This window comes from Leucopleurus acutus (assembly GCF_964270905.1).
Source record: "Leucopleurus acutus genome assembly, chromosome: 18".
Taxonomy (NCBI): domain Eukaryota; kingdom Metazoa; phylum Chordata; class Mammalia; order Artiodactyla; family Delphinidae; genus Leucopleurus; species Leucopleurus acutus.
Window position 1 is genome coordinate 33,896,860 of NC_139160.1, and position 7,417 is coordinate 33,904,276.

Sequence of the window (7,417 nt, forward strand, 5' to 3'; positions counted from 1 at the left end):
CTGATATAGAAGTAAGAGAAAGTTCTTTTCTTTATCCCCGAACTTTGCAGATTTCCCAGTGCATCTTAATGTCTGCCTTCCTCTAAACCATTCCTCACACTCATTCTTATCCCTGGAGCTTTTATATTTCACAATCACTATAATTTAATGACATGTGAGCAGACTAAAGCAAATAATAACTTTAGTAGGGAAATGTCACAAGCAAAACACTTCTTTTATTCTGAACCTAATGCTGTAACCAGGAATTTCCTCAATCCATTAGTCTTTGTTGTGATTCCCAAATAATATGTATTCAAGAAAGTTAGGACACAAGTATTCTCATTGACTATATAAATTAAAAGCAGGAACTGTATTTTTAATGACATCTAAATGCAGAATATAGATAGCTATGGCCCCATTGAGCAATTTCAGTGAAGATGTCAAAGTAAAATAATTAAACATGAGGCACCAAAGGATACATTTAATCAGTGGTTACAGCCAATTACATTATGGAAGTATGGCTACTATTTCAAAAAAACCATTTGATTTGCATTTAAGTGATCAAGAGGAAAAGTTACAAGATAATTGGGATATCCTAATTTCATTAGTCATTTTTTCCCTCAATACTTTATTTGAAAATTGTCAAGAAGGATATAGCATTTAAAAATTAACAAGAAAAGTTTGGAAATTTTAATAGAATGAAAATCACCTTTTCTAGAGAATGAATGACTTTCATAGTCAAATAATAATAAGTTGCTGTTTATTTTTTGATTAAGGAGTTGTACATAGACATATATTTTGAGCTCAATAGTTTCACATGGGCAATCTTCATTATGAAATCATATTATTATTTTAACTACATAATTTTTTAGCAGGCTCCAGAAAATAAGAAATCTATTCTCTTTCAAGTACAACAGTATTCTTTAAGACTTAGTGAAATTCTGGAATAAGATCCCCTAACAAGAAGCTTTGAGACATAAATATTTCAGCATTTAAAAAAGATCATTTTACTGAGGTATGATTAAGATGCAAAAAACTGTACATTTTTAATGCACACAACTTGAGTTTAGAGAGACTTATATACCCTTGAAACCATCACTATGCCATAAACATATCCTTCACCTCTGAGTTTTCTCTTGCCCTATTTATTATTACTATTATTTTAATGTACACTACTGTATTATATAATTAAAATTTGCTAAGAGGAAAGGTCTTATGTTGTGTTCTTCTCATAAAAATAATAAGTAAATATCCAGCATTTATGTGCTTACTTGTAAGGTTTGAAATGTTTTATACTCTGCCACTAGAATGACCAATTTGAGTTTAATTACCAAAATTTATAAAGCAAAGTAAATTTGTCAATGTGATCATCTCTTCTTAAAATTTATTTCTATGTGAAAAACAATAAAATATGCACTGCTACTTTCCAGGTGTAAAAACATTATTTTTTCCAAGAGAGTTCTGAAAAACCAGATATGTATCTACCTTTCACAAGGATAATCAGTTAAACATGAATATTGTTTAACATGGAGAATAATATTTCCCTTGGATCTCACTAAAAAAGGGATACGAAGAGTTAATTGTATAATACAGTCAAAGGTTACACATTAAATATGTATTGGTATTCTTTGCTAAGATATATTATCACTGATTATGAAAGTTTTGTCTTAGTGCCTGAATAGTCAGTTACAGACATAGACAATCCTTTGTACTTTACAAGCATGAAATTACAATAAAAGACTGAATTGCAGAGATGTCTAAAATGTCCTTGAAATGAAAAGAGAATATGACTTAGACCATATTTCAAAAGCTAATATATATTTCTCATAACAGGAAAAAATGAATTAACTTTGTATTCATTAGACGGTCTTTAAAATAATCTTCAATTAAACAGGCAATGGATTGCCGAGTCCAACAAAGATAAAGCCTTAATCTTACACAGAATATTTTCTACCATTACTTACTTGTCATGCTTTAATTTTTTTCTGCTTCTATTTAAGCTTATGCTAACATACACTTTCTGGAAAAGGGAGAGGTAATGAAATAACCTTTGAATTCCTGAAGAACCTACCATAAGCTTATTTTATACTAACATTAGGTATGTCAACCTTTGTTGATTAAGGAATACAAAGATGTAAGAAAATCTCCCTTCTTTCAGAAACATTCCTTAAAGTAAACCAAGTCATTTATTTTCAAATTAAGGTGACAAATATAACATATTAATTACAATAATCTTAAATATTTATAGGTGCCAAACTCTATAATAACCATTTTACATGGATTATCTAATTTAAACTTTATAACTATCCTTTGATTTGGGTACTATCACTGAGCCTTACTTTGCAGGTGAGGAAACAGTTGCTTAGAAGTTGTAAGTCACCAAACTCACATACTTTTAAGGTGTAGAGTCGGGATTTATACACAACTTTCTCTGCAAAATGCACACTTTCTCTCTTACATATTACACTACACCAGCATCCGAGGTATTGCAACGTCATTTCTCTGGTGCCATGGTTTCAGTAGTGCTAAATTTAGGGATGATAAGGGAATGCCTGGAGACGCACTTCTCTCAGTCTTTTCAAATTTACGACTATATATTATTTGTAAGAACTGCACATGGGAAACAAAAACATCTGATATGGTATATTTTACTTCCTTTTACCCATGCATTTGCTTCTTCATATATAATTATGAGTGGATACCAGTGATTTCATCAGGACTCTGTAGGATTATAGCACAATGTTATTTATTATCTACATCACTTTTGGTACAGTGTTTTAATGAAAGCAAATGGCAGTGTTGTACTTTTCTAACATAGAAGAACTTGAGTATTTTAGCATATGATACATGTGAGGTTTTTTCCTAAAGGGTTGCAAAGATAGATAACAACTGGGAAAGTGTGTTGATCCCATGTGTTTTTGGTTAGATATTTTTTCCTGAAATTTTATTCCCAAAATGAGTGATAATTAAAAAAAATAATAAAACCAAGAGCAGGCAATCTTTTAAAACTAGTGTTAATGAAGTTGTAGTTTTTTTCAGCTGTTTAAACCAGAGAAAGATGATAATCACTGGGGAGAAATGGGACAGATGAGCAGAGGGAACGAGATATGGCTGCAGGAACCTCCCTGGACAGGAATTAGGATCAAATGATGAATCCTAGTAAAAAACTGAGCTATTCCTTGTCCCTGTGGCAAAGTCCAGGGGACCAAGAGAGGGCTCTGGACTTTGATGTGTGAAGGGGTTGATGGAATGGTTGATGGAATGACATCTCTGACCCTACGAGGTGCCTAATTAGTTGGGACATCTAAACAGCTGTTTCATTCAACAAATATTTCTCCATCTCTACTTTATGCAAGTCAGAGAGCAAAGTGTGAGAGATATAAACATGGCTTCAAATATCCTGAGCTTTTAGTTCACTAGAGGATAAAAGCTAATATAAAAGCAATTTTAATGTAGTTTTAAATGTCAGTGTTCTAAGAACTATGATAGGGATTTGATTGGGTAAGATATCCTTGGATTTTCAGTTTCTAAAGACTGAGAGTCCAGTGAAGTTCTAGATAGTTTTTATTTCTGGAAATGGGTTTGCTAACTCATAGTAGGAGCTTAGTATTTGTCAACATTATTAGTGACAAGGTTTGGGCCCTATGAGGAGGTGGAAAATAGAGTCCTCATAAGCCATGGACACTGGGGTAGAAAAGCCAAAGACTTAGACACTGAGCTGAAGGGTCTGAGGAAGTGTATTGAGCAAAAGCCAGGGGAGGCTGGAATCTCTGGAATCTCATTGAATATCTTCCTAGGACACCACCAGTTGTGCTGCAGAGTGAATGCTCAGCATTCATACAAATGAAATAGTAGGAGACTTGGAACTGGTGGAGGCACCTTGGATGCTGATAGTTTATATTCAAGGGTATTGGGATCAGAGAAGGGAGGCCTGTGTGCCCTGCACCGTTTACTCAAAGCAGAGTCAGCAGCTAACTGAGTGGCAGTGGTGGTATAATAGTGCAGGAGTGAGGCTCTGCAGAGGCCTAATGTCACGTAATTTGTGCAGAGGTGCATCAGAGAACATAAGTCTTTTATATGCTGCGTGAGGTGAGTAAACAGAAGCAATATTTAACTGAAGAGCCTTTGGAGGATCAGGAATGAAACAATATGGGTCAGGCAGGCTTGATTCCAAGGTCAGATGTGATGATTTATAGGGCATCCTTTTGGCAATTATAGCAGAATACAGAATTATAAGTGCCTGATGTGATGGTAGGTTTATACCTTTGTGAGGGTATCTTAGATGTTAGCTAACAAAAGTTTAGAAATCTGTTTATTTATTTATTTATTCGTGGTACGCGGGCCTCTCACTGTTGTGGCCTCTCCGGTGGCGGAGCACAGGCTCCGGACGCACAGGCCCAGAGGCAATGGCTCATGGGCCCAGCCGCTCCGCGGCATGTAGGATCTTCCCGGACTGGGACACGAACCCGTGTCCCCTGCATCGGCAGGCGGACTCTCAACCACTTCGCCACCAGGGAAACCCTAGAAATCTGTATTTTAAAGTAGGGAATGATGCTGGTGCTATAGGGCTGCCTGTTAGGGGCCTATCAGGCCATTGTCCAAACTGTATTCTATTTGACTTCTTATTCCCTGACTCATAAATGCTGATGATCATTTATCTCTGTATCCTTAGGGTCCAGTTATATCCTTGGTGAATAACTGGTGCCAGTAAAATTTTGCAGAATAACTACATGAAAGAATAAAAGGCAAGTTGTAGGCGAAATGATCACAAATGTAGTTTTCAATTGGTGCATCCAATTTGATGGTTTTCTTGGGGTTTATTCTTCCTTCTATTTCAGATACTCACATCCCTCGCAGTCTATCTTTTTGTATTCAACAAAGCCTGGTATAAGAAAATCACTTGCTAGTCATAACTTCAAAATACAGCTCAAAGCCAGAGTGTTGAATCTCCTAGGGGCAATTTTATGTCTCATCTCTAACAAAAAGATGTTATTCCTCAAGTGTTAGTGGTTGAGTGGAAGAGGTATTTTGATGTCTGGTAGCCTTTCAGTGCCTCTGAAATCACAGCACACTGTGATGTTAGAGGTTCCTAGAGGTTCCTGGCATGGTAGAATAGTGATCCTAGAGTGGCAGCAAGTCTCTCTGGATGCACAAGAGAGTTAATTCAGCTTTAAAATTTGGTGGGAACCTATCAACATATTCTCAGCCAGCAAATGACTGGAAGACTATGGATTTCAAGACACATGTAGAGATTATAACCACTCTAAATAGAAATGTCAAGTTTATCATACATTTTCTAATAATAAATTTAGTGACTTTTAGTTTCCTGTTGTCTCTTCTCACTCTAATCTTTATTTTACTTTCTCATGATCTCAGATTATGATACTTACTTAAAAACCCTCAAAGATAAAAAACATGGCCATAAATTTCAAAACTATTTAACATGTGTTATTACTAAACTAAACAATGAAGCTGCAAAGATTATTAACAAAAGAGTTATGTCCTACTAGAGGAGAAAGACAAGTACAAATGAAAAAAAAATTTGACAAATCTGTAATAGTAGTATGTACAGGACATTAAGGAGAATGTGTAGGAGGGCTGGAGATGTCAATCAAGGGAAGGGTTGTGGGTAGTGGTGAAGAGAATGTCACCGAGTAAAGTTTGTGTAGCATATTGAATAAATGACTTGGAGTATACCGAGCTGAAGATTGGGGAAGATTCTGTGGAAAAGGATGAGCAAAGGTGCAGAGGTGAGGCAGATCACTGCTGTGGCCTTTCCCGTTGCAGAGCACAGGCTCCGGACGCGCAGGCTCAGCGGCCATGGCTTACGGACCTAGCCGCTCTGCGGCATGTGGGATCTTCCCAGACCGGGGCACGAACCTGTGTCCCCTGCATCAGCAGGCGGCCTCTCAACCACTGCGCCAACCAGGGAAGCCCCTGGCAAGCTTTTGAGGTTGACCTACATGACCTCCTGAGAGGAGCAGCTTCATTTATTTTTAAAAGCTTGCTTGAATGCAAAAGTTAATCCAGGACCTTAAAACAAATTGTTGTGAAGTCAAGTTCAACACAGTAGGTACAGACTCTTGTGCCTGAAAACACAAGACCCTTGAAAAATTCCAAACCACCTTTCTGTCTTTATATGCTTAAACTGGATCCCCTCATTCACTTCCCAAAACCTATGTTTTAAATACACAATGTTATTCCCTCTGCTGTGTTCAAATTTCCTTTCCCCATCTATTTCTGAGCTCCTACACTTATTTCAAGGTTCTTCCAGAGTTTTCAGATGAAGAAACTTCCCATAATGTCCCAGTCAGAATTAGCTTACCTCTTTCTGTCGTATTATTTAGGATTGGATTCAGCTGTGTGTAGCAGAACTGTCTACAGCAGTGGTTGAAATGAGTAAGGGTTTTTGATATCTCACACAACTGGAGATTCAGGGGTAGCAGTTAAGTGTTGACCTGGGAAATATTTGTTCTGCCATTCATAGCATGTGGCTTTTGTCCTCACAGTTGCAACTCAAATGACCCCATAACCAGACAGACAATCCACATTCCAGGTAAGAGGAAGGAGAAAATGGAAGAGGCAGCCTCGGCAGACATCCGTTTATATTTCATTGACCAGAATTGAATAGCAAAGCAATCCTTGGCTGCAGTGGGTCTAGTTAATTGGCTTTTAGTTTTTTAGTTTTTGGAGTTTCTAAATTTCTATAGAGTTTCTTCCATAGAGTTTATAAATCTCTATAGAAGAAATTAGTAAAGGAGAAAGAGTAAGCATGGCTGTGGGGTAAGTTTACATACAGTATCTGCCACATTGTGTTTCTCAAAGCACCTTGAATATAACACTTTCCACAAATATAATTATTTATGTTTTTGTATGTCTCACTGAATGGATGTCAGAGTCATGGGGACAGTAGCAACATCTCATTCATCTTTCCATCCCAAACATGTAGAACACTGTAGAATAAATGAATGAACATCATGTGGGAATATATTGAGATTTTAAAAAGATAGAACTAAGTATTGCTGAGTAAGTAAATTCAACTAGCATATGAAAACCTCAAACCCTCAAAGGACATGATGTTATGATGTTAAGTGACTGAAATACTTGTGTCCATAGCGGGCAGTACAGATGGTACAGAGTTACATAAAGTAGAAATAAGTATTATAACCACCCCTGACTAGTCGAGATATGAGCATATGAATTATTTCCAGATCGAATAGTATTTGCATAGTTCGTTGGTGATCCTGTTGTTTTGATTCAGAGCATAAATGATGATGCCATTAACCCTGTGCTTTTTAAAAGGTCATATTCCTCAATCTATTTTAGAATTTTTAGGTTTATTACAGATATTAAATAAGCTAAAACCATATCCTGTACTTTTCTCATTTAATAATTTTGAATTCTGAGTCATATCACACTATATTATTTAACTCTATGA